Raw genomic sequence first — 7,084 nt, 5'->3', positions numbered from 1 at the left:
ATGTATGTATGCGTGCATACATACATACATACATACATACATACATACATGCATACATACATACATACATACAAACATACATACATATATATATATATGACGAACTTCCACACAGTTTCTGTGTACCAAATTCACTCAAAATACACATTGACAAAATCAGTGATAAACTGAAATTCCCATCAAAATGAAAGGTACGATTCTCATCTTCAACATTATCAAAGCTACACAGGAATTCTTTTAGCAGAAGTAACAGACCTACTCAGTGATCTCTGGCAAAAAAAAACCCAGTTCAAATAAAATTCCATCAGCAGCCTTCAAAGACGCACACCTGCAGCGCTATGCTTCCTTTAGTTCTTAACAACTCACAACTGAAACCTTCACATACTTAGCTATCTTTTATGATCTTCCATGTAGAAAATATGTTTGTTACACATATGTACACACGCATACACACCATACACGCATTTAGACACGTATATGCATGTTAATATATATATACATATATACATATATGTAACCCATCCACATGTATTTTTTTATTATTGTTTATTTTGTTCTAAATATCTTGCCTTATTTCTATGTTTTAAACACAAGAGATTTCCTATATTATCCTCAGCAATACAATATATTAGTGAATAAATTATAGCATGAGCTATACATTATCTCAAGTAATAGTTTATGTTATATATATATATATATGTGTGTGTGTGTGTGTGTGTGTGTGTGTGTGTGTGTGTGTGTGTGTGTGTGTGTGTGTGTGTGTATGTATGTATCCCCGAGTAAGCACATAGATGGGAAACAAAGTGGGAAAAAATAGTACTCGAATACCAGAAGTAGAGTAATATACTTTATTATTAAAGCTGCAAAGACATCACAAAAATATCACAAAAGACTGCTACTCAGAGTTTCACGTTCCCGTTCAACGGGCATTCGTGATAATATATGCATGTATGTATGTATGTATGTAGATAGGTAGGTAGGTAGGTAGGTAGGTAGGTATGTGCACGTGTGCATATGGGGGTGATGGTGGTGTGTGGCTCAGTGGTTAATGATTAGTGTATTGGACTCATGATCATAAGATTGTCATTTCGATTCCTTGACCGGGTCATGCGTAATGTTCTCGAGCAAAACACTTAATTTCACGTTGCTCCACTCCACTCACCAGGCAAAACTGAGCAGTCCTGCGACAGACCGGTGTCCCATCCAGGGGGAGAAATATATACACTGTAGAATATGGGAAGCCGGCCTTACGATTCTATGGCACGGGAATGATCTTTTATACTTCGTTTTGGTGTGTGTGTGTGTGTGTGTGTGTGTGTGTGTATGTGTGTGTGCATATATATAAAGATAGATACCTACCTACATACATACACACATACATGTATTTATTAAATATATGTACATATATTATGCATGTATTTAATATATATATATGCATGCATGCATAGATGATACTAACATTGATCATCAAAGCAGTCTATCATGGACCAGTAGCTGGATTACTACCTCCCACATTGAAGGGTATGCTTTTGCAATCCAGGAACAGGAAATATCAACCAAATACCTGATGCACAAAAGGGACAGAAATGCAGGAAAAGCAGTGAAATGTGACAACCGTGAAGTTAACACCGAAGATATCACTCACGTCATAAGCAGCTGCTCGTAAATGTCATCACGATATTATCTACCGATGAGACACGATGTTGTAGCTAGGGCACTCTATAATGAAATCCGTGGGAAGGATAATCCCGAGAACAAAGAAATAAGAACCCACAGTATGGTTGAAGCCATAAGCACTCATAATAAAAAGGAGTACTGGTAGAATGTCCCAGTGAAGACCTCAATAAAATGTAAGCACAACAGACCTGATATAATGATTTGGGATAGAGAAGAGAAACGGTGCACAGTTGTGGAAATTAGCTGCCCAGCGGATGTTAACATAAAGCTGAAGATCAGTGAAAAAGAGAACACCGATGCTGAACTATTGAGAAATCTGCAGTTACTCTATCCAGATTACAAGTTCAGGTTTATACCTGTAATTATTGGGGCCCTGGGATGTGTAACACTCTGCCTAAATATCAATCTTGAGAAATTAGGTTTCTCAAAACCAGAAAAGAGAATGCTAGTTTGAAGACTACAGATCCAATTCATCAGTGCAAGTGTAAAAATCTGTAAAACTTTCCAGAAGTTTATCATTTAAATATATATGAGCATGTCTAGATATGCAACTATATGCATGAAAATACATACAAATCTGCACATATACATACATACATACATACATACATACATACATACATACATACACACATACAACAATATCCTGTTCTTGATGTTGAAATTCCAATGAAGGAGTTTTGGATCTAGGTTAGAAACCGGCTCTTTCTCTATTGGCAAGAAATCTTGAAATAAAACTGAACAATAACATACATACATACAGCTTAAAAGACAAAAAACATTGACAGGCGACAAATGTAGGCTGTGCAAAATTAAAACTGATGACATCACACACGTTCTGGTAATTACGAGAGAGTCTTCTAGATGTTATCTTCCAATGTGGAATGATGAGGTGGCCAGAATAGTCTGCAACAGAATAAGAAAAAAAATGCAAGTACCAACTGACAAAGTTAACTATATTGAGACCGATGGGTCTAAGAATATTAGTTGGATTTAAAACTTAAAACAGTCACTAAGTTAAAGCATGACTGAGTAGATATTGTTGCGTGGGACCACGAGAAAACAAAATATGCTCTGTTGTAGAAATCAGCTGCCCTCTGGATACCAATCTGGTCGGAAAAATACAGGACAGTGAAAACGTCTATGGACCTTTGATAAGGAATTTTCAAATCCAACAGCCAAATACACGCTTATTTTCAAACCTATTACTGACACTCCGTCAGTTACGACGACGACGGTTCCAGTTGATCCGATCATTGGAACAGCGTGCTCATGAAATCAACGTACATGTGGCTGAACTCCACAAACACGTGTACATTTAACATAGTTCTGAAAGCGATTCAGCTGGTCATTTGAAATACAGGTACAACTCATTTTTGCCAACTAAGTGGACTGGAGCAACGTGAAATAAAGTGCCAACGCGTCGCCGGGAATTGAACTCACGACCTAACGATCGTGAGCCGGATATTCTAACCACTAAGCCACGGGCCTTCACTCATACCAATTATAATAGGAGCAATAGGATACATACCAGCCCGTCTGGAACAAAGTATGGCTGAACCTGGGATCTTAGTGGGAGTGGACGCAGATCGTTAGCTCACACGCTACATATTATCCGGATATCTGGAAAAAATAAAATCTGTAAGACCCGAAGATTTAAAAGACGATGAACAAAACAAGATGATTTCCTTCACAAACCATGTTACCAAGTGAGTGGCCGGTCGGAATTAACTTTAAATTAAAAAGAATGAGAGAAAACACACACACACACACACACACATCCGTTCATCCATCCATCCATACATACATATGTGCACGTACATACATGCTTACGTACGTACATACATACATACAAACATACATACACACATACATACATAGAAACATACGTACATACATACGTACATACGTACATACATCTGCACATATACATACATACATATTTACATACGTACCAACAAAAATACCTTGTTGTTGAAGTTGACATTCCAGTGAAGGAGCCTTGAAACTAAGTTTAGAAACCGGCTCTTTCTCCACTGGCAAGAAATCTTGAAATAAAATTGAACAATGACATACGTTCATACATACATACATACCCAAAATATATATTTGGAATATATATAATTCCGAAATTACTTATCCCCAAACTGTAAACCTAACCGTAACCTCTTCCCCACTTAACTCTTTGAGTCTTGAAGGGAAATAGAATTATGTCTGTTAGAACATGTGATAAACTATTTAGAGGTGAGGTGGGCGATCTCGATTTGCGGTTAGATATCTTTATATAGAATATTTGGGAGTTCTTCGTATTATAATCTTCTAATGAATGAAAGAACGAATGAATGAATAGATAAATTATTAGGTGACTGATAAGGTGAATTGTAGAAAAATCTTAAATTTTCTTTTCTTTTAAATTAAAGAAAGTACAAGATTAGAGATTGTGAAAAATAAAATTCCTCGCTCGCAAAATTTTATCTCAATTCCTTTAATGGCGTCCGCTTGGCTGTCTTGCTTGTTTCCATGGAGATCTATCAGCCAGGAATTATAAATAATTCTTTGCTGCCGGCTGCTATAAATGACTGTTGTTAGTTAATAATATTAGTCATCTCTAGAGAAGGTGGATTGGTAGAAAAAAAAAAAAAAATCGTTGAAAGTTGGAATTAAACGCCATGAGATATTTAATTACAGGGCTGTACATTGTATGTTCAGATCTCACCGAAGTCGATTTTATCATGGCTGGATGTATCGATAAAACGTCTAAGCAAATACTCAAGAACAAAGGGTTAATATCATGGACTTCACTCATAGTAAATTTTGGGATTTGTGTAAGAAAAGTAAGAAAAGGCGTCAGATATGCTATTTAACAAAGGACCAGTTCCTATTAATACACACACACACACACACACACACACGCACACACACATATATATATATACTAGCTGAATTACCCGGCGTTGCCCGGGTTACGAGTGTTCTTATTCAGTAGTTCTTATTCAGATAAGTAAACAATAAATATGAAAATATTTTTTTCTTCTCATGATTATATCAAAATATCTATGTATTGAAAAAAAAAATATCCAAATTTTATGGTAATAGAATTTAGAACTGAAAATCTGTCAATCTTGAAGCATCTCAGAGTAAACAATAATCACTGGGTTATTTTTTGTTGGTGCCCAGATGAATAAATTGTTGCTGCTTCCAACTCGTGAGCAACCAGCATAGAGTTGGCCGTGAGAGAAGCGTGTAGTAGAGAGATGAAGTCCAACAACCTTGAGGGATTGACCCTGAGATTTGTTAATTGAAATAACAAAACCTAGTTTGACTGGAATCTGACACCTCTTAAATTCAAATGGAGTATCTGTAGGTATGAGAAGAAGTTTTGGAATAAAGTCATTTTCTTCTTTGTGACTATCTGTTATGATTGTTGTATGACATGGGGCTTCATGGAAGTAACAATTAAGAGGGTTCCATTACACAGGCGAGGTGGATCAAGATTCCTAAGCAACATAATGGGAACATCCAGCTTTAGTGTCAAGTTATGCGGTGGCGTTCCAGTGGGTTTAAGTGTGTAGAAATTCAACAGGGAATTGAACAGCCTGATATTGACATTCTCATTTACACTCACTTATATTAAGGTAGACACACACAGACATACATTTACGTAATGAACGTGCAAAGGCACACACTCACAGACTCATATACAACATGTGTCGCGGTGGTGGTGGTGGTGATGGTGGTGGTGGTGGTAGTGGTGGTGGTGGTGGTGGTGCTATAAAATTTCCTTTACTATGTAGTACATAACGAATGCGCAAACACACACACACTCACAGACATATACACACTCATATACAAAATGTGACGTTGTTGTCGCTGTAGTGGTATAAAATGTCCTTCACTATAGATGGCTTTTGAAAAATTATTTTCGAGAAAATGTTGCATTGTTTTAATCCAAATGAAAATAAAAAATTACATGTTGACACTCGCGGAGTCTTATCCTATTACCTTCTAAAATTTGAATTGATTTGGTGGAGATGTTTGAGAATGTATAGGGAACAGATAGACAAAGAATATCATATATATAGAAGTGACTATGTCTGCGTGTGTGTGTGTGTGTATGTATGTATGTATGTATGTATGTATATATGCATGTATGTATGTATGTATGTATGTGTATATATATATATATTATATATAATTCCTCCGAAATCCACTTTGCCTTTCGTCCTTTCGGGGTCGATAAAATAAGTACCAGTAGTATACTGGTGCCAATGTAATCGACTAGCCCCCCTCCTTGTGCCTATAGTAGAAATGATATATATATATATATGTGTGTGTGTGTGTGTGTGTGTGTGTGTGTGTGTGTGTATACTAGCTGGCGTACCCAGTAATTCCTGGCAAAGCGGAGATTATCCCTTGGTTTCGTTCTCATTATTGATTCGCTAATCCAATAACAACAATACAAAGTATGTAGTCTTTAAAGTGGTTTTTGTGCATTTACAGAAAATACCGGACTGTCTTACACAGGATCTTGTTTTAGGAATTCCCAATAAGTTATGAATGCCCACATTGTGAAGTCAGTTATGTTATAACATGAAATTAATTACCCGATAGTAAGACTTCAAATAAAGTAGCCCCAAAAAGGGCTTTAATGCGTTCCCAGAGTATATAGAACATAGGAGGAAATACTAATAAGGTATGCATACTAAAATCGTGAAGCATGTTACGTAATAACAAGCTAATCAGATATGAGATAATAACAATTCAAAGTAAATAACTCTGAAAAGGGCTTTTGTGCGTTCCCAGAGAATATTACCCTCAGCAGCACTAGTGTTGGTATATTCGTGAATAAGTCACTAACCGAAATAAGTGGATCTATTGTTTAGGAAAATACTATTTACTTGTTTAAGGGTTGTACTGGATAAATTGCGAAAATAATTCTAACAGTTCAAATACTAAGAAAAAATAAGCATACTCAATTTGATTTATACCAATTGATTTAGGAAAATGAATGGGTTATTTCCCTTGGCTATTAAAGTCTGGGCGAATGGGTTATTTCCCTTGGCTGTTAAGATAAAATATATTAGATATATATACGGATCCCTTTCAGGAGCCCTGTTATCGAATTTTTCAACAATCTGAGAATGCCATGAGATTTTCGAACATGAGTTCTACTCACGTGTCAAGTTACATCAAAATCAATACAACGATGTAGAAGTTTGTTAACAACTCCACAAACACACCCACAGACAGAATTTCCCATATAGTAGATGTGTGTGTGTGTGTGTGTGTGTGTGTGTGTGTGTGTGTGTCTGCTTTTAGAACTTTCGTCGAAATAAACATTAGCGAGAAAAACCAGAAGAACCAGCGCTTTTCGAACGAACTTCCTTGCAGTATTTGTTTTGCTGTG

At 36.3% G+C, this 7,084-nt stretch overlaps 2 protein-coding genes across 2 annotated transcripts in view; both read left to right on the top strand.

Moving 5' to 3' along the window:
• The window catches only part of LOC106872721 (lateral signaling target protein 2 homolog), a 188,997-nt gene that overhangs the window by 48,937 nt on the left and 132,976 nt on the right, over nucleotides 1–7,084 (top strand). The gene's annotated exons all lie outside the window — the stretch shown is intronic.
• The window catches only part of LOC106872715 (16 kDa calcium-binding protein), a 21,287-nt gene that overhangs the window by 8,312 nt on the left and 5,891 nt on the right, over nucleotides 1–7,084 (top strand). The window lies entirely within an intron of this gene.

The sequence above is a fragment of the Octopus bimaculoides genome, chromosome 1 (genome assembly GCF_001194135.2).
Source record: "Octopus bimaculoides isolate UCB-OBI-ISO-001 chromosome 1, ASM119413v2, whole genome shotgun sequence".
Taxonomy (NCBI): domain Eukaryota; kingdom Metazoa; phylum Mollusca; class Cephalopoda; order Octopoda; family Octopodidae; genus Octopus; species Octopus bimaculoides.
This window is presented reverse-complemented; position numbering and strand designations above follow the sequence as displayed.